This window comes from Halichoerus grypus, chromosome 4 (assembly GCF_964656455.1).
Source record: "Halichoerus grypus chromosome 4, mHalGry1.hap1.1, whole genome shotgun sequence".
In the NCBI taxonomy this organism is placed as follows: domain Eukaryota; kingdom Metazoa; phylum Chordata; class Mammalia; order Carnivora; family Phocidae; genus Halichoerus; species Halichoerus grypus.
Genome location: NC_135715.1, coordinates 98,026,203 through 98,053,459, shown reverse-complemented (window position 1 = coordinate 98,053,459; position 27,257 = coordinate 98,026,203). Strand labels below are relative to the sequence as shown.

The 27,257-nt window shown below is 35.6% G+C and overlaps 1 protein-coding gene and 1 pseudogene across 2 annotated transcripts in view; both read left to right on the top strand.

Annotated features, from left to right (window-relative positions):
• Positions 1-27,257, top strand: part of DPP10 (dipeptidyl peptidase like 10) — a 1,380,361-nt gene that overhangs the window by 224,514 nt on the left and 1,128,590 nt on the right. The gene's annotated exons all lie outside the window — the stretch shown is intronic.
• The window catches only part of LOC118553881 (nucleophosmin pseudogene), a 28,756-nt pseudogene continuing 18,024 nt past the window's right edge, over positions 16,526-27,257 (top strand).

Here is a 27,257-nt window from a genome sequence, read left to right as displayed (position 1 = left end):
CTTACCATTAATGACTTTGGAAATGGAGGGTTCAAACAAAGAACAAGATGTTGAATGGTGTAGGCAACCAGTACGGTTGGAAATAATAGGAAAGTTAGTTACTGCTATACTGCACTAGCCCTTGAAAAAATTGCATGGTGTTTAAAGAAATTGCCTGCTAAACTTCTGTATGGCTTCAGTAAAAAATTATGTTCCATTTTCACAGCATGAAAGAGGCAGTTAAAGCAAGAAAAGTACGTTTAGAAGTTTGAAGAGTGCAAGTGTCTGATGGGTTGAGAAATGAGATTAACCCTTCACTGACTAGTGCTTCATTTTCTGTCAGAGTAAATTCTTTAGGAAAAAAGTGTATGATGGCTCATGGAAGCAAAACAGTGACCGTGTCCTCTTGGTTGTTTTCTATCTGTCTTTCTCCCCCAGGTCCATTTCATTATCAAAAGTAGCTTCTTTTCCTAGTCAATTGTGGTAATATTGTTCTTAAAGTATGCAGTTGACATAATTAAGTGTGGTTTTGAGGTTTCCTTGTATATCCCAAGGTGAGACCTCCATGGGATCTAATTATTGTTTTTTTTCATTGAAAAGATGTTTCACAGAAGCTATAGATCAGGACTCATTACAAAGGCATCTCATTATTTTTAATGAGCAATTCCATTATTTCTGACTCTGCTGAGAGTGGGACATAATTCTGTTAAGGAGAGAATCTTGTTAAAATTTGGTGGTCAGAAACAGGGCTTCCAGTCAAATTCTGCAGTCTGGATTACTAAGTTTAAAGATATAATTATGTTTATGCAGACTTCACAAAGATATGTTGATATAGGGAACATATTTCCATTGAAGGAATAATTAGATATATTGTGATTCAGTGTTATTTATGTCTTTGAAATTCTAAAAATGAGTAATTTTTAGCAAACATTCTCAGTATTCAAATTAATTGAACTAGTCAAAAATTAATCATTTGATAACTCTAAGATTTGGTCTGGGGTCTTAGAAATCCTCATTTTCTTCCTGACTTTTGGGATCTATCTGTTGTTAAAATTTAGATAGGTAATGAGTTTGTCTAAAAATTTATGGAAGAAGATCAGTAAAAGGAAAGAAAGGGGGTCATATATTTTTAAAGCAGGGGAAAGTGATTTACAGAAGAAAAGAAGAGTAAAGAGAGAAGAGAAAGGAAAAATAATGTTCACATAAATTGCTTATCACTGATACCATGAAAGTGAACAGTCTTGTAGTAAATACCTGCAATCTATTGTTCCCATAGTCGACAAATGGAGAAAGGAAACCAAATGTAATTGAACACCTGTTATGTGGTGTTGTGCTTGGTGATAAGGATATGTAGCAAATAAGACATTTCTGTTTAAAGTTATAGTGTGTTTGTGTGTGGATGTGTGTGGTATGGGAGACTGTAAGGAGAAGAATGGTTGGAATGAGTAGATGAGAATGTAGACAATTAGAGAAGAAAGGCACACAAACTGTCTTAATTTAATAGCTTAATTAATAGCTTGATTCCGTTTGTACTTTGAGAACAGAATGACACCCTCCAAAGGTAAATGTATTAAAGACTTAAGAACAAAGAGTCATTCAGCCTAAGTGGTCAAACCCAGTTAAGCAAACCAAAAACACTAAAGCAAACAAAACAAAAACAAACAACAAACAACAACAAAAAAAACCCACAAAGATAAAATCAAGTATATAAGCATCGTTTTTGCCTCAAACTCTTTGTGGAAAAGCTTGGGAAACAGGACTCTACCTATGGGAAGACTGTAAACCTGGACCAGTCAGGGGTCTGAAGAGCCCATGGAGTTGGTACCAGGCCTCCAAACCTGGAAGATCAATGTGTAGTTTCAATTTATGGGTAATTATTCATAGGCCCAGACTTAGACCTGTTAAGATCTAAAGATACAATAAAAATTTTATCAGAAAACTTGTAATATATGCAATTCTACTTCTATTTCCATGCCCGTTTTTTCTTTCCCTGTGGTCATTAATTTTTTTAAAAGGATTTTTGTCAGCTTTAAACTTTGTCAAGAAATAAGCATTTCCCCCAAATATGTTTTAAATGGAAACTTTTCAGTGCACCTTTTCCTAACTAGTCATAATTTAATTTGATAACTTGTGATATTGCCGTATTATTAGTTGCTATTATTGGATTTTTATACACTTAGTCAAATAAATCAGCTTGTCAGATCTATATACACATTATTTTTAAAGTTTTTTTCTTTTCTCTATAATTTAAAATCATAACCTAAAAATAATTGTGTTCTTTATACATAGGTTAGGAATAACCCATTGTGAGAAGGCAAGGTATAATTATTATTCAACATATTATTTTTGCCAAATAACATGTTACTAAATTTGATAAAATTTCTTTGTGCATGATATGTGAAACCAACTCATTAAGCAATGTTTTGTTCAGATGTATCAGCATGTAAAAAATTTGTTCAGCTTCTTGGTGTTTTATGAAATTCAAGCATAAGTTGGTTTATGCGTAATCAGTTTGGGCTTAAAAACTCATACATTTATTTATTCTGTAAATATTAGTTAAGCCTCTGTTATGTGCAAGACATTATACTAATTGCTATAAAGTTTATCAAGATGGATCAATTATCTTACCTTAAGGAAATTTCAGTCTATCATATTCATATATGTATATACACCCATATATGATGTCAAATCACTCACAAAAAAATGAAAAAGATAAGCAGACTTTTATAACAGGAATAAGAGGATGAATTGAGCATCACTCTCCAGATGTATCCCATAGCTTGTGTCATGTACATCTTGTGCTGGTGCCTGCTATTGAATGAAATTATTAAATCTTCTAGAATATGAGCAGACACTGATTTGTGTCAGACATCTTGGAGTGCCTCTGCCCTGTGTAGCAGGAGGGTCTCAGTGTCCCTTTCAGATAAATAGACAAAAAAGAGACTATAGCTAGTTTAAAATTCTCTAGTAAGTAAATATTTAAAACACAAAATTCAGAAGTGAATGTTCCAATGAATTGTAGTAAGGGTGATGGAAAGACCCATTTACTTGGAAGTATTATCTGATCTCTGCACTAGTCATGAATGGTCTGATACATTAGGGATGGTGCCTCATTTTTGAGTTTTAAAAAATTCTCATACCCGCATGGATAAAGAAGATGTGGTGTATATATATACAATGGAATATTATGCAGCCATCAAAAGGAATGAGATCTTGCCATTTGCAACAACATGGATGGAACTGGAGGGTGTTATGCTGAGCGAAATAAGTCAATCAGAGAAAGACATGTATCATATGACCTCACTGATATGAGGAATTCTTAATCTCAGGAAATAAACTGAGGGTTGCTGGAGTGGTGGGGGGTGGGAGGGATGGGGTGGCTGGGTGATAGATATTGGGGAGGGTATGTGCTATGGTGAGCACGGTGAATTATATAGGACTGTTGAATCACAGATCTGTACCTCTGAAACAAATAATACATTATATGTTAAAGAAAAAAAAAGAAGAAGATAGCAGGAAGGGAAAAATGAAGGGGGGGAAATCGGAGAGGGAGATGAACTATGAGAGACTATGGACTCTGAGAAACAAACTGAGGGTTCCAGAGGGGAGGGGGGTGGGGGGATGGGTTAGCCTGGTGATGGGTATTAAAGAGGGCACGTTCTGCATGGAGCACTGGGTGTTATGCACAAACAATGAATCATGGAACACTACATCAAAAACTAATGATGTAATGTATGGTGATTAACATAACAATAAAAAAATTTAAAAAAAATTCTCATACCAAATAGGGTTTGGTATCAGATCCAGATATTCTATTTTTGTTTTTTATGAGTTGGCCAAACATGATTGATTCAGAAAGCAGTCATCCAAGAATCCATCCATTGTCTCCTGTAACAGTGCTCCCTTTATAAAAATAAAAATAATAATTTGGGAGCTCTGGTGGGTTAAATTTGGTCCCCAGAAAGGATGTGTTGAAGTCCTAATCTCTAATACTATAATGCCACTTTATTTGGAAACAGGAACTTTTTAGTTACAATTAAGCAAAAATGAGATTACACTGGATTAGGGTGGGCCCTAAATCCAATGGCTGGTATCCTTATAAGGAGAGGAAAACTTAGAGCCACATAAACACACATATACACAGGGAAGGAGTCCCTGTGCAAATGGAAAAATTGAAGTGGTGCAGGTATAAGCCAAGTAACACCAAGGACTGCCAGTGACCACCACAGGTAGCTAAGAAAGTAGCATGGAACAGATTCTCCCTCAGAGCCTTCAGGGAAAACATGACCCTACCAACACCTTGGCTTCAGATTTCTAGAATAGTGGGAGAATAAATTTCTCTTTTAGGTCATTCAGGTTGTGGTGCTTTGTTACAACAGCTCTAGGGAACTGATACACAAATGAAAAAAAGGACATGAGTAGGTTATGTCATGTTTCCAGCCTGACCACCATCTTCAATAAATCTACATTTATATTAAGAGATTTCATATCAAATGTGCTTCATATTAACACCTACATGTGTCATCTGGAGAAAAATCATGATGCTGTCTTTGTTGTTGTTGTGTTTGTTTTTTAGAATAATTAGGCTTTCTCATTGACCTCTACTTAGATCTTCTGGAAAGGGAGATTCTTATGAATACTGTGTCTTCCTAAAAATCAATGACCACACAGTAACCCACTATAACCTGCAACCCTGATTTTGGGTTTGAGACAAGGTACCCTGGCTAGATCTTGGACATGAGATCTAGATTTACTCAGTATCCAGTATGGCCTAGCCAAGTGTTTCTTAGAAACTGCAAAGGACTTGAAGACAGTAGACCTTGATTTGATTCCTAACTCTGTAACTTTTTGGAAAGTGCCCTTGTACTTGCTGAGGAAACCCTCCAAACGTCATCAGTAACATGAGGGTTTTGTAGGAGGTCCTTTTCAGCTTTCTGATTCAATGACTTAGTAGGTGAATAATTTCCCTAAAGGCACTCCTAAAGAATCTGAGTTACGCAACTAGAATTTACAGTTTACTTACCTATAAGCACAGGCTTTCAAATAATTTTAATTAGCTCTTGTTAACTTATGAAGTTTATTTATTTGTGTTTTGTTATAAATGAACTGCACTCTTAGATGATTTTGCTAAGAATAAAGGGAAAGGTAGTCATTTGAATTTCAAATTTCTAGCCCATCAAATATGAAATGAATATTTAAAGATGAACAATAAAATTAAGCCACATTTTTGAAAAATATTTCCGCTTGCTAAAGTCAGAATTATACAGCCACGACCTTTAAAATAAAATACAGAGTTTCAGATAAATGCAGTACTTGTATATTATAGTTTCTGGAGAATTCTGCCCAAAGTGATATATGCCCATTCATCTTTTCTTTCAAAGAAAAAAAATTCTTTAAGTCAGATGAGTGTTCTAGAATGCTAAAATAATATGAATGGCTTCCACTCTCTCATGTTAATATGAATTTCCCCCAAAGGTTTATAATCTTTGATGTCCAGTCATGCTTGATTTGGCATTTAAAAATTCTCCAGTAGATTTGCATCAGAATATGATTAACTACTAGGGACTCTGGAAAGAACACGGGGCTGCTTGTTTTTGCTTTCTCTTTAGATCAGATGCTATACTGAGTGATATATTACTGACAGTCTCAAGGTAAATGGAGGCAGAAACAAGGTAAATGGAGTTTCCCATAGCAAATTTGATTTTGCTTGAGATATGATAATATATGTACATAATAGATATGACAATTACTCCACAAATTGGGGCATATGTGTTAATGTCATGAAAGCACCAATGAAAAATAAACCATAGTTGTATGGGGGGTGATTATCACATAATTTATATGGTAAGAAAGAAGAGAGTCAGTGTCCCTGAAAGGACTCAGACAATACAAGTCAACACATAGCATTTCTCCATCTTAAGTATCTTCTCACATCTTACTTCACCCACATTCATTAGCTTAATAACTTAGGGCTTCCTGTTTCTTTTATGTATATATTTTATTCTGCTGCCCAAATGTAGTGCAAATCAATCTTTGCCTGATACAATTAAAGTACAAGAGAGATGCAGGGCATTTATAACTCACTATGCACTCCTTGGCATTTGGATGCTCAATAATGTCATGGTACTTTATGAAAATGTGGAGAGTGGTAAGATTTTTGCTACATGTGTTCCAACCACACCATGAAAACATTGCTTCCTCAGTGAAATAATGGCACAGTAATAAAGATTCCTGCCGCATAATGAGCCAGGGGTTAACAAAGGAACTTAATCATTAAAAGCTTGGGCTCCCCAGAACCACACTACCTGGATTTACACAGCCCTGCTACTTACTAGCTGTGTGACCTTGAGCAGTTTATTTAATCTCTCTGCAGATTGCATGCCATAAAATGTAGAATGGGAATGATGAGAGGACCTTCCTCTGAGGACTGAATTAATACATGTAAAGCCCTGAGAATAGTATCCTTAACAAAATAAGCACTTGATAAATCATAGTTGTTATTACTAATGAGAGTTTAAAGATAGGTAAGAGAGGCAATCTGGGGGGAGAGACATAAGTATATATCATCTGCAAACATCCCAGGGAGCAATTAGATAAAATTCTACAGTTGAATCTTGCAGTTTGATTATTTTAAACATAGGGTACCAAGTTTGAGATTCTTCTTGTGGTTAGCCAATCCAGAGCATGTTAAATTGAATTTTGATTATATTTTTTGCACCCACAGCTGGCTCTTTCAGAGCTGGTCTCTGGAACTCAGGCAGCACATGGAAGTGAAAGTCTAAACTCCTTTTCTTTCCTCTCACTGAAGAAGCACGTGGGTAAATGTAGAGCTAGCAGAAGGGTCATAACAACTTTGAGAGACTCAAGGGTATAACTAAATAGGGAATGGTCATTTTATTGGCAGCACTTGTAGTCCCAGGCACAGTTAGGGGGATGAAAAGGAAGAGTAGCTTAGGGTAGACAAAGGATGCTATGGATGCTACAGAGGGGGTCTGGATTCCCCTAACATAGCACAGGCTTCCCATAAATTCATAAAGTATATTTCATAACAAGAGAAAATGTATGCTGAGTAGTGTGTTTGAATATTGCATGCTTTGCCATGTTGGACATAGCCTTATGAGTGGGCTCCACTGACCAGAGAAACCAGCACAAAGTTAAGAAGGTGGATGTCATACTGTTTGAGATAGGACAATAGGTCTGTCTTTCAGGAGCTTCTGCCTAACAGCCTGATCCAAGGGTAGCCTCTCTACATCCTTGTCCTTCCCTCTCCTCACTCATACATGATCTCAGCCAAAAGGGATATGAGCTTATTCTTTTCCTGTATGCTTTTTCTTCGTCGTCATTTTTTTCCTTCAGATTGTTGCCCACAACTGCTACAAGAGATATATAAAAAGACTCTTCCCCAGATGCAAAGTGCTGTGTCTGTTGTCACTTCCTTGCTTCTGAGCAAAGGTAGAAGTGACCCATGGCTTCTTCACGTCTGTCAAAGAAAGAAAGGCAGCTGTCTTTTGGAATGCCAGGACTAAACTTGTGTGAAACAGCCTGACAGAAAGTTGTTCCTGTCACCCAATTAGCGGAATTAGTTTGGAATCTATATAGATACTAGGGGCACTGGCATTCTTAGCGAGCTGCAATTCCTAGAAATACAAACTTTGTGATCCCAAGAACATGTGCTTGTCCCAATGGACTTGAACAGACCAACGCACTGGAGAAGCGATGGGGTCTGGCTGCCCTCACTCACAACAGTTATTGCATTCTATTCACACAGTAATATATTTTTAAACTTGGGGGCTGTCGTGGAGTCTAAGGGATTTATTTTTGCTTAAGCAGTCCAATGACAATAGTAAACTCATGGTTCTGTCTGTCTGTCCAAGACCCTACATACCACTAAGCTTGAACATAATTGGAGCTTGTAATATACAGCTGACCAGGTCAGAACCAGCATTACATTTAAACTAAAACTAAAACAGCTTCTGTAGGCCTGTATGATACTGAGTTTTGTCTTAAATATAATACTACTTGGTGAGACTTATCTTCAGGATTTAGAGTTTAACTCATCATCAAGCACTTCATCTGTATAATATCCATCTCGCTTGTGTTTCTCTCTCCAATGCATAGCCTAATGGTAGACACATATTAGGCATTTAGCTTTTTTTTTATAAGTGTATGAATGAGTACATGAATATAAAATTAATATTCTATTTATATAAACATTTCAGTGAGCAGATTACAAGTGTAAAAAGCTAAGAAAGCCAAATACATTGTGATTTTCTATTTTATTTCTGAAGTTGACATACTTTGGCTTCTTTGGGCAACTGTTTATTTTATTTATTTATTTTTGAGTATGAAAACATGAAGCTCTAGACCTATTAGTAGGAGCTGTATGATGGGTGTTTATCAAAGACCCAGAGTCTTTCAGTTTTGACTGTAAGAGGAGAATTTAGAATCTGGTTGCTCTGCTGCCTTCAGATATGTTAGAATTAAATAAGTGAGTATTTTTAACTTTTAAAAAATTAAATGAGTGTTTTTTAACATTGTACAGCTGTGGAAGGGAGACAGAACCAGAGGGGGCCAGAGCTGGAAGTATGTTACAGTTTATGTGTATGAGTCTCCTTATCCCCCCAACCATGAAAACTGGGGTCGGGGAGGGATGGTTATACAACCTATCTATGCAACAGAATACTAACTCGGGCTCATCATGGAAAGTAGGTGTATGATATAGTAAATAAAAAGTAAAATACTGAATTTTGTATATGCTTTCATTGTTTTTTGTTTGTTTTTAAAGATTTTATTTATTTATTTATTTGATAGAGAGGGAGAGCACAAGCAGGAGGAGCAGCTGAGGGAGAGGGAGAAGCAGAGTCCCTCCTGAGCAGGGAGCCCGATGTGGGACTTGATCTAGGACCCTGGGATCATGACCTGAACTTGAAGGCAGACGCTTAACGGACTGAGCCACCCAGGTGCCCCTATATGTTTTCATTGTAACTACATAAAATTATGCTCATGGAAAAGACGACTAGTGATTTTTTTTTTCATTTTTCAAGCATTCTCCTATGCAGGTATTAGAAAACATTTTTTAATAAAGAGCCAGATAGTAATTTGTTTTAGCTTTGTAGGCCAGGAAGCCTTCGTAGCATGAAAGTAGCCATAGACCTTATGTAAGTACATGAACACGAGTGTGTTCAGGGTCTGTACAAAATAAGGGATGGCCAGATTTAGCCCAGTGGGTACAGTTTGACCACCCATGGTTTCTTCTTTCAACAAATGTTTATTTATCAAACAAATGTTACATACCAGGCGTATGTGTTATGCTGGGATACAAAGGCAAATAAAATCTGACCCTTATGTTCAACTACATCCCAGTCCAGCTATAGTCATTGTCTTATTTTTAAATTAAAGTCATCCATGAATTAATTTTCTCTTTATCTTGTTGACATCTTTCTAGTTGATATAACCTGAAGGATAGGCTTCTTCTTTCAACATGCTTTGAGAGTCTAGGGGAAGAACAAATGCAAATGAGTAAGGCAGCTTTGAGCCTATATGAATAATAATTCTTCACTGAATATAAATTACCGTCAAAGTATGTGGTTACTACTATTGTTTAGCTCTGCAAAGGAAGAACAGAACTCAGTATTAATGTTGAAATTTGCCTTCAAAGACAGTGGAGTCAGTGAACTACAGAATCCTTGCGATCCTTATGGAATATTCATGCTTGGCAAATCCCATTCTGTGTACTATTATTGCTCAAAGAGTGCTCAGGGGATATTGAGTAAATGCTGCTAGAGAGGAGATAAGACTTCAGAAAAGAAGAGTGCAAATAGAAACGTACATTTTTACAAAGGACTAAATTGTGTGAGTGCTAATAAGAATGCAATCTAAGTTTAATCAGGAGCACCTTGTAGCAGTGGGGTAAGTACAAATCTGAAACATCCTGATGGCTTTGCCAGAGGATGTTCTACATGCTAAAACTTGGGCAAAAATTCTTATCAAATAATGTTGTGAGTTTTAAAAATATTCAATAAGTATACACTGATTATCTTTTGTGTCCTGTAGTCAGTGACTTCTTGAGGTTTGAGGGAACGAAACATTACTTTTGGCCCAATGGGAGGTAGTCCAGTGGGGATTTAGCAATCTAACACAGAATGTTGGTCATGAGCTTGCTTTTCCCCACATGGAAATTTTGTTAGCCTTCCAGGTCAGATGAGTCTAGGTAGCAGAGGAAAAACCACCTCAAATCCTTTCCATCCCACATGAAATCATGCCTGAAAACTGAACAGTATATTATAGAGACATTTGCACTCATAGACACAGCTGGTTCTCAAAAGACATGGTAAGTTTAAAGTTCTTTCAAAGTAATAAAGAGCAGGTTAAGCCTGCTGGTCCCATGATGTTTTAAAGCTATGCACAGTTTTCTCCTGCTTAAGGATTTACGTAGTGTTTGCCATCTTGTAGCCTTCTAACCTTGATAAGTTTATCTTTGGCAAAAGACACTCCGCATTCAGTGCTTACCACTCTGTTGCGTTATTTCCCAGGAACATGCTAAATAGGGAGAATGCACATCTGGGCTGCATCAAAAGATCCCGTGTTTGTGTCCTTGGAATTGCTGCCAAGCCTCTTATTTTCTTTATCTCTAAACGTGGATAAAGGCTCAGTCAGTTAAGCATCAGACTCTTGATTTTGGCTCAGGTTATGATCTCAGGGTCAAGACATCAAGTCCTGGCTAGGGCTCCCTCCTCAGCAGGGACTCTGCTTGAGGTTCTCTCCCTCTGCCCCCCCCCCCAGCTCTCTCTCTCCCACGTGCATACTCTCTCTCTCTCTAAAATAAATAAGTCTTTATAAAAAAAGTAGTATATACTTTATGGGGTTACTAGAGTAAAGGTAGGTAAAGCACTTAAGTGCCTGACAGATAATATATTTTCATAGAAATTAGGAACTATTATTAAGAATACCAATAAAAATATATTTATGGTTAGAAGAAGTTCAAGCAACAATTCAGTCCTTGTGTTTATTATTCTGAAATTAATTTCCAAACTTTTCCTGAATTATCAGTATGCTAATAAGACATTGGATAGGGGGTGCCTGGGTGGCTCAGTCATTAAGGGTCTGCCTTTGGCTCAGGTCATGATCCCAGGGTCCTGGGATCGAGCCCCACATCGGGCTCCCTGCTAGGCGGGAAGCCTGCTTCTCCCTCTCCCACTTCCCGTGTTTGTGCTCCCTCTCTCGCTGTGTCTCTCTCTGTCAAATAAATAAATAAAATCTTTAAAAAAAAAAAGACATTGGATATAATTAACAATCCTGGAGGTAAAACTTCGACTTTTTTTTTAACTTATTTTGTCATTTAGCATAGTCTGGCACTAATGATTTTTAGTTTAGAGGTAGAGTTCTTCACATAGTATGTGGCCATATCATTCATGAACCAAATAGGGTCATTTGTAAAAGTAAAAAGGGTATTAAAATAATTAAATTCCATAATTTTTAATATTTATTGACCAATACAATGGATTTATTGGTTTTGTAGACCTATATAATTATATTCAAAAACTATTTTCAGAAATAAAATTCTTTCAAAAAATAAAAGCATATGCATTTTATTAAAGCAAAAATAATCCTACTTTATATTGAGTATCTGGATAGTAAAAAAATAGCATTCACAGTTTAATTATTCTTAGTACACATTTTCATACTTTAATCAAAATCTTATTTGTATTGGTTTCGTACTACATTGCTAGTATATTTATGAAGAATGCATATTCATTTGTGATATGGGCTTATATAAATTATTTTTCATAAAATATGAAATAAAAAATATGTAATTTTCAAAGTTGCATTTTGTGGTTAATAAATTTGAGATTGTTGACATCTTTAATCGACTATCTTTGTAGACCATAATAGTTTTAATTGAGAATGTACTTTTTTTACATATGCTAAACTCCTAATTATGAGTCACTTTCTTAAAATCTCTCTCTCTATATATATAGATAGATAGATAGATAGATAGATAGATAGATAGATAGATGATAGATAGATAAATAGATGAATATATATCTTTTGGTTCTGTTTCTCTATTTTTGGTTCTGTTTCTCTAGAAAACCCTAATACAAACATAATAAATTTTTTACAGCTCTACTTTGATTCCATGAATTGACAGAAACAACGACAAAAAAAATGGAACCACTACAGGAATTAACTTTCTGTTTGATGAGTCTAACAATATTGATATAAAACTAGACTCATTTAACTAATTCCAGAGTTCTTCTGTTATTCAAGATAATAAATTAACAGCTATCACTTTATATTTTATTCTTGCACATGAAAAGTTGGAATTAAAAGTGAGCAAGATTAATTTAGAAGAATAGTAATTTGATCTAATTAAAAAGTCACGTTGCATAGAATGTTATATAAATACATCTTTTGTTGCTGTATGTATTAAATCCTTATTTTCCAGTATAGGCATCTTAAATTAACTATAGCATTTGAAGGCCATGGAGGTGCTTTTTAAGACTTGAGTTTTCCAGTTTTAATAAGATCAGTGATATTGCTACAATTCCTATGGTGGATAGTGAATAATGACATTTTGTGAATGTTACATTATCAACTTTTTTGAGAAGCAGGAATCTAATCATTAAATTTTCATTAAACATGTACTTTTTTCATTTGTTGCTCCTAAAATGGTTTAATGTGAAATAAAAAATAAACTAAGTTTTAATTTTATGCCACAAAACAAGGAAACAACCATTGTGGTAACAGACATCAGAATACTCTCTCACTTGCTAAGGCAGGACTTCTTGGCTTCTATTCCCCACTCAAATTTTACATATGCACTTCCAGTATTTCCTACATTTTCCACAGCCTTGGGGACTGACATCTTGGTGGCTTGAACTTCTCAGGACAATGGGACTGGTTATGACCATGGCAAAAGTAGATGGTGCACCAAGAGAGTCCTCAAGGGGCAGTGCCAAATTCTTCTCCCCACTCCACAAGAGATTTGAAGCATTTCTGAGTGTGCTTCATTTTATCAGCAAGAGCCCAGCAACTATGCCTTAAAGAATTAAGTTAATGTTGCATTTGAAAAGGGTTGGGAAAAGAAGGTATTGATGTTTGTCTTTAAACTTAACTGCCAGTTAAAGTGAGAACTCTGTTCCATGAGACTAAATACCTCATGCACTAAAAGAGATCACAGCAGAAATTCACAGTATGAGGTGGAGAACTCCCAAATCTATACCAGATCATTTGAATTCAACTATTTAAAAAATAACATTGTTTAAAAATGAAAATTCTGGAACACATGCCAAATAAGAAAGTCAACACCTATAAATTGGACCTGTCCCAAACTAGGACATATGGTTAGCCTGTGCATGAGTCACCACCAGATTTTCTGAATTACTGCCACTCACAAATGATTGATACATATGTAAAATATTTGTCAATTTCATTACTTTCCAATTTCATTATCTCAACTTTCATTTCCATAATAATTATGCTCTTCATATATATTCTTAAAATATCCTTAATGCTTTTGTAGTTGCTGGATATCATAGGAATAACAACATGAGTTAAATACTTCAAAATTAAACCCAAACTCAGCAAAATGTGATGTTTGCTCATGATTCCCACCACCAATTGTTGGTATGGGCAGAGCTAATGTATTTTGCTATGGAGCATAGCTTTTTTTTTTTTTTTTCATATGTGTGAAAGTAAATGACAGATCACTAGGATAGAAGCTTTTTGTTTTAATATTGAGTAAATTATACAAAAAATTAAAAATTAAAAAAAAATTCATGGTGCCTGGGTGGCTCAGTCGGTTAAGCATCTGCCTTCAGCTCACGTCATGATCCCAGATCCTGGGATTGAGCCCCAAATTGGGCTCCCTGCTCAGCGAGGAGTCTGCTTCTCCCTCTCCCTCTGCCCCTCCTCCCTGCACATGCTCTCTCTCTCTCAATAAAGAAAATCTTAAAAAAAAATACAAAAAATTCAACCCACATGAAGTTACATAAAAAGAAGATTGAAAGAATATGACCCATCACAGAAATGCTCAATTATAAATCTGTGCCCCAAAACTGAAAACTGGAGCCTTTAATAGCAGGGAGAATATTGGCTGACCTCTTGTTTCTGTATTGAATGACCATTCCACTCTTCTCTGATAGAAATCTTATTATGTTTCAAGTTTCAAAAGTCATGCCTTTCATTACCTACTCTCTCCCCCATGTTTTTATCTCAGCTTGTAGCTACATGCAATGAATCATCATCATGTTCTCTTATAAATATTTGTTTATTTTTCTGTATTGTATAAGGCTCTGTCTAGGACAAGGTCAAGTCTTATTCCTTATATATAAACATCCACTTAGTGTGATTTAAAACTAAATAGCTCAAGACACGTTTGTTGAAAAAACGTCAAGATTGCATTCATTTTCTGGTCATAACTGTCCTAATCACCTAAATGATTACCATTTTTAAAATTCAGATTAATTTATAATACTGAAAATTTTTCAGATTCCAGTGTGACAGTTGGATTCCTAGTAACTGTCCTTGAGACAAAAACAGTATCAAAAACTATTCTGATTATCGTTAATACTTTTAAATAAATGCATAGGCAAGCAAAATTTGTGTAATTTTTAAAAACCAGTAATACACATGTTTAAGACCAGTTGTTCAGCATAGTAGTTGGTGTACATATACATTTCTAGCAGCCTGATAATAAATATGTTGCTGCTAAAGAGCACTTTGGTATTGTGGATGGAAAGATGGTTTTATATCAATAAATAAGTTGCGTCTTTCTGCAGAAACTTTGTCTCTCTCATATTACAGTGTCAGATTCAGTGTTGAGTTGTTGGCACTATAATAATGAATAGCAATTTTCACATGAAAGATTTTATAAAATCTTTTCTTCTGCATACTACCTACACAAGAGAATAATTTAGTTCAAGTACTTAAAATCACCTATTTAGGGGCACCTGGTAGCTTTTGGTTTTGGCTCAGGGCATGATCTCAGGGTCCTGGGATGGAAGCCCACATCGTTCTCTCTGCTCAGCACGGAGTCTGCTGGAGATTCTCTCTCTCTCTCCCTCTGCTTCCTCCCCGCATCATGCACTCTTTCCAAATAAATAAATAAATAAATAAATAAATAAATAAATAAATAAATAAATCTTTTAAAAAATGACATTTAAAATTATTTAGTAATTTTTCACTTACTCTGCCTTTAAGTCATCAACATTTTTGGCATATGAAACAGGCTTTCTCACATAAAAAGGACCATTTTTTAAAATTATGAAGTACATAGAGTGTTTCAGGGAGAAACCATGTTAAAGCATCTCCCTTTGTCAATGTCATTAGGCTTACCCTAATCACAGCTCCCATTTAATGTCTGCAAAATTTAAAGAGTGTCTTTAAGCACAAAATCTACACATGCCAACATATAGACCACGTGGTGTTTCTATTTCAAGGGAAAATTGTGTTTATCCTATTACCTGTCATCATAATACCTGTCTGAATTGTTGTTGCAAGTCATTCATCATCTTAGAAGTACATAATTTTCTTGATGTGTTGTAGGAAAAATACATCAATACAGAGAATCATGATGGTATGATTATAGTAATTATCACATGTAACATGGGTAGTTACTACTATTTACTTCCATTCTAATTCATTATAGAGCTAGTAAAAGTCACATTAGGGAGGATACAAGGTGAAATAACATTAAGGAATTTTTGTTCACTGGAAATGAAATGAATAAAGGGCTTTGAAGTAGATATGATTTACAGTTTTTTTCTGGCTAAACTCTAGGGCAAATTTTAATTACCTATATTATGGTTTTGAGAGGGATTAAAATAACTTTCAACAGGGAACAGTATTATAAATAGTCATCTAAAAGATGAGAAAATCAAGAGGATAATAGACTTTAAAATGTTCTGTTTTTCCAGAAGTTATCATTTGTGTTGTTGATTATCATTTTCTTTTACTAGATCCTAGATTATCTAGAGGCAAAAACCACTTTATTTTTTTTTTCCATAATGCCAAACAAAGTGGTATATGGAACCTACTGGTATATGGAAAGCGATCTGTGTGTGCTTGGTCTTACTCATGCTGGTGTGTGAGAGCTGATTGTTAGATTTTTCAGAAATTGTACAGGCTGGTGTTGCCTTGGTAGCTTGATATAAGGCATGGTGGGAGCGTTTATAACATAGAATTAGGCAGGGAGAGGACTTTTCCCCAGAGAGCAGATTATTAAACACTTACCGGCATACCACTAGAAAGCTTTCAATTAATGGTGAATGAACAAAGAATGAGTGATTGATTTTAAAAAAAATAGTGATAATCTGCAATAATACAAAGAAATACAAACTACTTATGAAATAAACACACAGCATTAAATAAGATAAAATATTTGTAATTTGGTGTCAAACAGGCTTCCCATTCTAATGTGGGTTCTAGCACTGACTGGTTGTATATTCTTATACAAGCAATTTACCTTCTTTGAGGTGGAAGCTTCTTCCACCATGTGAGGATACAAGGAAAAGTCTGCACCCTGGAGGAGGGCCCTCACTCACCCATGCGGACACCTTGGTCTCGGACTTCCAGCCCCAAGAACTGTTTTGAAATAAAAGCCAACAAAGATTATCACTTTAAAGTGGATAATAATGAAAATGAACACCTGTTTTCTTTAAAAACAATCAGGTTAGGGGTTTGTGCAAAGGCTCAATTGCACATTTTTGAAGCAGAGGCATTGAATTATGAAGGCAGTCCAATTACATCCTACTGGCAATTTTGAAAATGTCCATACAGCTGGGTGGTTTCCCTCAGGGCTTTGAAATAACACCACCTTTGGTCTTATGGTTAAGTGTGGTTCAGGGTCTGCACATATTAGTGGACAGCGCTTAGTGGCTGTAGACGAAGATACAAAGTCATGTGAAGCCCCTCACTATACCTGGAAAGTGATCTGCTCCTGGAAGTCGTAGCAAGTTTCCACAGAAAAAAATAAACTTGCAGCTGATAAAGATGATGATGAAGATGATGATGATGATTTTGATAATGAGGAAGCAAAGGAAAAGCTTCAGTAAATAAATGTAAGTATAGGGGTGCCTGGGTGGCTCAGTCGGTTAAGCATCTGCCTTTGGCTCCAGTCATGATCTCAGGGTCCTAGGATCAAGCCTCTCACATCGGGCTCCCTGCTCAGCGGGGAACCTGCTTCTCCCTCTCCCTCTGATCCTCTCCCACTCCATCCCTGCTTGTGTGTGCTCTCTCTCTATCAAATAAATAAAAATAAAATCTTAAAAAAATAAATGTAAGTATAATACTCCAGCCAAAAATGCACAAAAATCAAACGAGAATTAAAAAGACTCAAAACCATTAACATTAAGATCAAAAGGTGAAGAATCCTTCAAAAAACAGCAAAAAAAAAACCCCAAAAACCTCCTAACACACCAAAAGAACCTAGTTCTGTAGAAGACATAAAAGCCAAAATGCAAACAAATATGGAGAAAATGTGGCTCTCTTCCTAATTTGGAAGGCAAGTTCATCAATTATGTGCAGAGTTGCTTCCGGATGACTGACCTGGGAGGCTATTCAAGATCGCTGGCAGTGAAGGAAGTCTCTTAAAGGAAATATTTTAGGTAGTTTGTTAAAATTTTCCATTTTATTATTTCATTTCTGTAACAGTTGATATTTGGCTGTCCTTTTTATAATGCAGAGCATGGACTTTCCCTACCATGTCTGATAAACATTGTCCAGGTCCCATTGCCAAAAATGTGTTGTCCAAAATGTCTGTTTAGTTTTTAAAAATGGAATTTTACCCTTGCTTGGCTTTAGATATATGTGGAATGTCATAATAGCAGTGGTGGTCAAACAAACAGAAATGGTAGGGAGACAAAAATATACTTGTGAAATAAACTCAGTATTTTAATAAAGTAAAAAAAAATAAATTCTTTGAAGTTTAAGTAACTTGCTCAGTGTGTGTGTGTGTGTGTGTGTGTGTGTGAGGGAGAGAGAGAGAGAAAGTGAAAGAGAGAGAGAAATGGAGTAATAATGTTCACCATATAGGAGTATAATAGAGATTGTCTAAAGTTTATGAGATCGAATCATAGGGAATGGATTTTATTCTACATCAAAAACAGGTCAATTATTTCATATGGTTTGACTTTTATAGTAGGTGTGCAATAAATATTGGAAAGGAGACAGAAGGAGAGAGAAATAAAGTAGGTTAGGAAGAAAGAAAAACTATAGAAGCTATCCTAATTTTATTCAATAAATTTTTTTTTCACTATGTCCATACACATCCTGCCCAACCATCCAGTTCACTACTATGGTGGTCAGTGACTTAACAAAAACTGATGTTCTCACAATCTGACTTAAGGTATTAAAGTTTCTAGAGATGCCTTCTGAACTGTGCAATATATGTTTAAATGTGTAATGTGTATTAGTATATTGTAATCTTTTGATAATGGTAGTCCATTTAGACTATATTTTGGGTACTAAGTTAAGAAACACTTTTTAATCTATGTAGCTAGCTAGCTCACTTTAAAAAGCAATATTTGTCCTTTTTTAAAGGAAAAAATTCCTGTCCATACTAAAGTTTAAAATAGCTGTATATCAAGGAGAATGCATGTAAATATTAATTAGAACATAAATCAGATCATGCTGTGCATCCTGTTCTGCAGAATGTGTTTCAAACTAACAAATATGCCATGTGTATCTTTCTATTGAATGCAGAGAGATCTATTTCATCTCTTATTTTTATATAATATTCCATGGTATGGATGAGTCAAAGAAGACTAAATCAATCTTCTCTTACTTTTAGCTTTTGTGAACAATGCAGCAATGAACATTTGTATACATATGTATACACTATGTATATGGATACATATGTGTATACATATGTTTTTATATGTATTTATACATATATATAAAATATGTATATGCACACACCATTACATAAGAAGGCACACACACATCGTTTTCATACATGGGTAGTTATTTATATATGATAAAGTCATGGAGTTGGAAGTGCTTCAAATTTGGCTAGATATGCCTAAATTGTTCTCCAAAGAGGTTGTGCTTATTTATACTTTCTGCAAAAAAAGGCATATTTTCTTCATATATTAAAAAACACTTTATAAATCATCCCTGGAATATTTTCGAGTTTGATATGTGAAAAAACTTTTTCAATTTGTATTAATTGATTATTAATGAGGCTGATCACCTCCACGTGTATTTATTGCTTTTCAATTTTTTCTCCACATTTTCTCTTCATATTTTTTGTTCACCTTTCTGTTGGGTTGTAAGGCATCTTTTTAAAAAATATATTTGTCTGTCAGTATGTTCCAAATAATGTTGTTTTTCCTTAACTTTCTCTGTGGTGCTTTTTACTGACAACATATTAAAATTTTATGTGGTGAAGTCTGTCACTATTTTCTTTAAAGATTTATATCACCCACACGCATCTATCAATCCTCCCATTTTCCAAAATTTTATATTTTTTTTATATTTAAATCTTAGATCTCTAGGGAATTTATTTTGGTGAAATGAGTGAGCACTGGCTTCTTTATTACCTAGACTGTAAGTTATCCCAAAGACACTTAATGAATAATCTACTTTTCCCTTGTCCATTTGAAATACTTGCTCTCCAGGGGAGAGAGGTAAGATGGTGGAGGAGTAGGGTGACCCTAAGCTTGCTTCCTCTCTCAAATACAGCTAGATAAATATCAAATCATTCTGAAGACCCAAGAAATCGGTTGAAATAGTTGAAATACTTGCTTGTCTATATTCTGATTATCAGCGTATCTTGGGTATATTTAGACTGAAAAATTATTTTCCCTTATTTATTCCAGCCTTGCAACTATAACATCCTGTTGTAATTTTGGTTGTTTTATTATGTAGTTTAATATTATTTAGGATAAGTTCTTTTTCATGACTCTGTGTGTGTGTGTGTAATTTACCTGGCTATACTTAACAATTTCTTTTTCTAGATAAATTTTTAATTTTATTTATTTTTTATTTTTTTAAAGATTTTATTTATTTATTTGACAGAAAGAGAGCACAAACAGGGGAAGCAGCAGGCAGAGGGAGGGGAAGAAGCAGGTTTCCCACTGAGCAAGGAGCCAGATGTGGGGTTCGATCCCAGGACCCTGGGATCATGACCTGAGCCGAAGACAGATGTTTAACAGACTGAGCCACCCAGGCGCCCCTCTAGATAATTTTTTAAATATTTTGACAAATTGCAAATTTAAACAGACAGAGATAGACTCACAGATGCTCATACATTATAATTTTCACTGAGTATACACTAAATTTATGGATTGGTTTAGAGAGAGCTAATGTGATACAAACTGAATTTCTGTATTTCTCCATTTATTTAAACTTTTCTTATTGCTTCTGCTGAGTTTTGCAGGTATTTTTGAAAGGTATTTTCAGGAATTTTTTTTTACTGTTGCTATTGTGAATGGGATATTTTTTAAATAGCATTTTCTAAACTGTTATTATTTGTGTACCATAAAGGTAGGGGATTTGTGTATTTGTTTTTAGCTTTGGCACTATTTTGAAATTCCTCACCATTTCTAATGTCTTTTTTGTAGTTTCTCCTGGGTTTTTCTATTTTTGCTACTGTTTTCCACATATTACATATCGAGTACTTTCCCTCTGTCTCTAGTCTAATGGCATTGGCAAGCCCTTCCAAAATAATGACAAGAAAAGCAGGTATCTGTATCTTAAACCTGACTTTGATGGCATGACTTTTAGGATTTCACCGGTAAACAGGGTATGTATGGGCTGGTGAGATGTGTTACATGTGTTTATCAAGGTACGTGATCCATCAGCTCCTAGTTTCTTAGAGTATTTTTAAAAATGTATTAAGCATGTATTACAACTTCCCATGTGCTTCCCCCCCCACACTATTTTTAGAGAGTAGTAATCACATTCTAATCAAATTTGGAATGTATATCTGTTGGTTACATTTCACTGATACTTTAATAGGTGACTAAAATTGATTTGCTGATATTTTCTTTCGAATTTTTGCATAGATTTTCATGAGTAGGAGATATTTGTAATTTTCTCTCTCAGTCCTATCTTCTGAGTTTTTCTTAATGGTACTGTTATGATTATGTGAGAAAGGATTGGAAATATTTCTCTCAGTTTATATCAGTGGTTCCCAACCCTGCCTGTATGTTAGAATTTTAAAAACCATAAACACTTAAAAGTTACTTAGGGCCTGGGCCCCACCCCAGATCACTTGCATGGAACTGGGAGTATCAGTGATTTCAGTGTTATGTAGTCTCAGATTTCTTCTCTTTTTTGCCTTGTGCTGAACATGCATGCCACCATTACTCATTCTTTCCAACCGAGCAGAATAAGGGAGTCAGCATGCATCTGTAACCAAACCAAGCATCTTCCATTTTTCTCTGGAACAAAACTAGAAGAGGTTATTCGAGGTATTGACCATTTGGGCTTTCATTAGGTGTGTGAAACCCTTTTGTAAATGGAACCATTAATTAAAGTATTAGGACTTTGATGAGATAGCACATTCTGCTGAGTATCTGATTTTGAACCTTTTATTTTCCCTGCCACCTCTTTGTCCGTACACCTCACTTCTCCTGTGTTCCTTTACCAACTTCTCTCTTCTCTAGAGTGAGATTGGTCTTCCATGCTTAGATTGTCCCCTGTCCATGAAAACAAATTTGCTATCCTCCAACAGTCTCTTTCTCACTGTCCTTACATTCTCTTTCTCTATTTATATCGCAAACGTCCCTCTTCTGCTAGCTGCGACTATGCCATGTTGCTCATTGTGCCTCAGAATTCATCCCTTGAAGGCAACCTTCCCACCCAATCACAGCTCCTCTGCTCCCAAGTTAAGTTCCAGGCTCTCTATGGATGCCCCTATTTTTTTTTTTTTTTTTTTGGATAGTTGCAGGGAAACCAATCTCTTTGATAACTTTCACGACGTTTTTCATTCTTGCAAAAGCCCTATTATCTGCTTAAGAGCTGACTTCAAATTCTTTTGGAAAAATCATAACCAAATAAACTCACCATTCTTAACCTCCCCTGTTAACATCCTGGTCACTCTGCAAGATATAAATCTCTAGGACCATCCACCCATTTGTGTGTTGATGTATCCACCTGCTCTAACATTCTCCACCAAACTCACATCCTGTTTTTCTCACTCTAAATTTGGTTACTGCTTGCCACTGAGAGATTCGATGTAAACCAATGAAGTTGTATTCTCAACCACTTCACTGACAAAGTGGTTTCTCTCTGGCCTGACACACTTTCTTTGTGCTTTCTCACCCTAAGACTTCTGATTTCCCAACTCTTATGTACCTTGTGTAAGGATTTGAATAAAACATACTCCACATTCCTACACATAACTCATTAATTCGTCAACTTTATGTAAAAAGTTCTGCTCATCTGGGACTTTTATCATCTGCTAATTACCCCTTACCTCTTCTCTCTTCACTGCCACCTACCAAACTCCCGGGCATCTCTCCCTTCAATTCATTAAATATTTTAGCTTCTTGATGATTGCCTTCATTCACGCCAAGCCCTGCTACCGCCACCCTGTGTGCTACCTCATCACAGAACCAAACCCATTCAATCTGACCTCCTAAACAATGATCTCCATTTTTATTTCAGACCAGTCACCCTCATCAATGACTGCACATTTAAATTTTTTTCTCATGTAACATACATAATTCTAAAATTTTACATTTAGACATTCTACTTCCTATCCTCCCATCTCTCTATTGAATTCTATCTTTTTCTCTATTATTTGTCTTCTTCATATCAGATGCATAAGTAAGTCCTATTGGTTCTGTTTCCAAAGCTTATGCTGCATCCAATCACATCTCGCCCCTTTGGCCACGGTCATTCTAGCCGCCATTTTACCTCACCTGGACTTCTTCAGTAGTCTCCTACATGTCTTCCAGCTTGATTTTTGCTCCTCTGCTTTTCTTAGAGACTAAATCAGATCCTGTCTGATTTTTTTTATAACACTCCAAGCGCTACCTGTCGCAAATAGGATAATATCTATACTCTTCAGAAGCTCTGTACAATCTGTTCCCTACCGACCTCTTAGATCCTATTTCCTATCACTCCCGTTTAATCACTATACCCTGGTTACAGGGATCTTTCTATATTCTTCCTTTGAAGAGGCCAAGCTTAGTCCAGCCTCAGGCTTTTGTACCTTTTTTATTTTTTTTTCCTCCTGCCTGAAACATTTCTCTCAGATCTTTGCTTGGCTGCCTCTTTTGCATCATTTAGATTTCAGCTCAAATGACTCCTTCTCAGAGGGTTCTGTTAAAATACTCATCAACCACTCTCTTTCCAGCAAGTAGTTTTGTTTTCCTACATAGTTTTAGTCCTATGAAAACTTATGTTTTTCTTTTGTTTACATATTTAGTTTACATATTTATTTCTATGCTTCCCACTAGACCGTAAGGTCCGTAAGAACTAGAATCCTTTTTTTTTTGTCTCTTTTGTCACAATATCCTCAGCCTTAGAAGAATGCCCAGAATATAGAACATTCCCATTAAATATCTGCTTGAAAGAAAAAGAAAACATGAGAGAGGAAAACTTCTTTCACCCCACCCTTTGCACCTCTTTACTTTACTCCCATCTGCATTTTAGACTTTGGGGCTCTTCATTTTACTCCTGTCTCATATGGGATTCTCTGAAATATGACTATATTTGTACCCATCTGGCAAATCCCCAAGATTCGTTCAGGATCTTGTTATCTCCTGCCAGCACCTAGCCTGCACAGCACTGTTGGGAAAACCACATGGCTGCACACATACTGCTCTGTGTTCCTGCCTCTGCATTGTCATCAGTGCTTTGCACTTCCATCTCCTCCCTTTCATTCTTTGCACCTGCGGTGAGGAAAAACCTGTCCTCTCTCTTATGTAAGGAGAATTCACTCTTCTCTGGATCTCATTTCTCCCAGACTCCTCAGAGCCCTGCACCAGTATTTATCTCCTTTCTTGGGATCAGTTGCTCCCTGATCTCTTCTTACTACTTACTACTCTTTATAAGCATTTGAACTTGTTTAGATCTCTGTCCTTGCTCATCCTTACATTTTCGGGAATGAACTGCTGTCCACTTCCATTTTCTCCCCATGCATCCCCATATTGCAAGCAGTAGGTGTCCCACAGCACAATGTTGATCATATAGTTCCCCTGTGTAGAAAAACCTTTGATTTATCCCCATCTATTGCATGAGGTCCAAATCCTTTGTCCTGGCCTCCACTTACTACACACATACATCTTTTCTTCCTTCCATTCTTTCTCCTTCTTTCCCTGCCTAACATTCTCCTACCTTCTATTCATTTATTCAAGAAAGGCTACTTAAGTGCCTGTCATGAAGTTAATACTCAAATTTGAAATTAATTATCTGGTACTAATAGATACATTCTCTGGGCAAAAAAAAAAAAAAAAATCAAACACTACAATTAAGACATATCCTATTTGGTCACTACCTCTAGGCTATCCTCTTAAGAGGTATTAATTGTTATCAGTTAGTGTGAATCCTTTCAGATAACTATTCACTTAACAGAAATTACATAGTATGACTTGTGTTTTTGTTTTCCTCTTTGTTTTAATTTTTACATAAATTGAATTATTATGTAAGAATTTTTAGCAGCTTTTTTTTTCACTAAACAGATCTTGGAGAGTTGGTAGTATTGGTATACATAGAAATCTAATCATTTCAACAGCTAGATAGCATTCAACAGTGTAATGTTTATTTAGTTCACCAGCTTAGCTTATTTAGCTACTCCTCCATTAGTGGGCATTCAGGTTATTTTTCTTTATTACTTATTCACCTATTTATTTTGCTATGTATTTTGCTGACAAAGTGAACATTGCTACTTCTAGCTCCTGGACATATGTCTCACGGTTTTCTAGGGGAGCTATGTAGAGGTGTAGTTTCAGTGACACACGGTGTACAGAATTTAGAACTTGCAGATGCTACCAAATTGTTGTCCATATTGTCTATATTAATTTATATTTTCACCATCGCAATATGAGAATTGACTATTTCTATACATTCTTACTTGCCAAAATTTGTTTTACTACACTTGTGTATTTGCCATTCCTATAGGTAAAAACAAACAAAGGAAAGGTGGCTTTTGTAAAAGTTTTTCATGTTTGGGTTACTGGAAAAGTTGAATATCTTTGCATATTTTATTGGTGATTTTTATTTCATATTCTATAATGAGACCATTTATATCCTTTGCCTTTTGAAATTGAACAATTTTGTCCATAAGAATTTTACTTTTTAAGATAACAATCTTGTTATAGATGCTGAAAATACTTTCAGCTGTCTCTCACTTAAATTTTAGCTTTATTGTTTTGTCAGTCACATTTATCTCTGTTTTCTAATATGGACAGTGCTTCTGAATTTTAAATGTTTGTCTATTCTTAAAGGCATGCATAGGGGGCGCCTGGGTGGCTCAGTCGTTAAGCGTCTGCCTTCGGCTCAGGTCGTGATCCCTGGGTCCTGGGATCGAGCCCTGCATCGGGCTCCCTGCTCCGCGGGAAGCCTGCTTCTCTCTCTCCCACTCCCCCTGCTTGTATTCCCTCTCTCGCTGTGTCTTTCTGTCAAATAAATAAATAAAATCTTTAAAAAAAAAAAAAAGGCATGCATATATTTTTTCTATCATTTTATACTCATAATTCTTTTAATCCTCACAACAGTCCTATGAGGAGGGCACTTTTATTATTTGCTGGATCATATGGTAGTTCTATTTTTAATTTTTTGAGGAATCGCCATACTGTTTTTTTGTTGTTGTTGTTGTTGCAGCTATGAAATTTACATTCCCATCAACAGTACAGGAGTTCCCTTTCTCTATATCCTCACCAACACTTACTGCTTCTCTCTTTATACAAGTCATCCTAACAGATATGAGGTGCTATCTCCTTGTGGTTTTGATTTGCATTTCCCTGAGGATTAGTGATGCTGAGCATCTTTTTATGTACCTGTTGACCATCTTTATGTCTTCTTTGAAAAATGTCAATTCAGGTCCTCTCCCCATTTTTAATGTGATTATTAGTCTTTTTGCTATTGAGTTATATGGGTTCTTTACATATTTTGGATATTAACTCCGTATCTGATACATGGTTTGCAAATATTTTCTTTCACTCCACAGGCTGCCTCTTCATTTTGTTGATTGTTTATTTTTCTGTAGAGAATCTTCTTAATTTTACATAGTCCCATTTGTTTAATTTTCATTTTGTTGTCTGTGCTTTTGGTGCCATATCCAAACCATTATCAAGGAGATTTTCTCTATGTTTTTTTTTAGTCTTACATTTAAAACTTTATTTCAAGTTAATTTTTGTGAGTGGTGTATGATAGAAACCCAGTTTTGTTCTTTTGTATGGGGATATCCAGTGTCCCAACACCACTTATTGAAAAGACTTATCATTTCCCCATTGAGTATTCTTGGCTCTCTTGTCAAATATTAGTTGACCATATGCGTATGGGTATATTTCTGGTCTCTTGATTCTGTTCTGTTGGTCTGTGTGTCTATTTTTATACCAATACTGTACTGTTTGGATTACTGTAGTTTTGTAATATATCTTAAAATCAGAAATTGTGGTGTTCCCTGCTTTGTTCTCCTTTCTCCAGATTGCTTGGCTACTTAGGGTCTTTTGCAGTTCCGTACAAATTTTGGGATGTTTTTTTCTGTGAAAAATGCCACTGGGATTTTAATAAGGATTGCATTGAATCTGTAGATCACTTTGGGTTCTATGTAAAATTTAAAAATTTTAAATCTTCTGGTCTATGTATATGGGTTTGCTCTGCATTTATCTGTGTCTTTAATTTTTTCATCAATGTCTTACAGATTCAGGGTACAGATCTTTCACTTCCTTGGTTAAATGCATTCCTAAGTATTTTATAGTTTTTAATACTATTGTATTTTGTTCTCTCTCTTTCAGATAGTTTGTTGTTAGTGGATAGTAATGAAACTGATTTTTGTATGAAGATCTTTTATATCTTGCAAATTTAATGAATTCATTTATTGTTCCAACAGTTTTTTGGTGGAGTGTTTTTTTTAAGATTTATTTATTTATTTATTTATTTATTTTAGAGTATGAGAGAGAGAGACAGAGAGAGAGAAGAGGGAGGGGCAAAGGGAGAGGGAGAGAGAATCTCAAGCAGACTCCCTGCTGAGCACAGAGCCTGATGCAGGGCTCAATTTCATGACCCTGAGATCATGACCTGAGCTGAAGCCGAGTTGGATGCTCAACCAACTGAGCCACCCAGCCACCCCTAAGGTGTCTTTAGTGTTATCTTTGTATGAG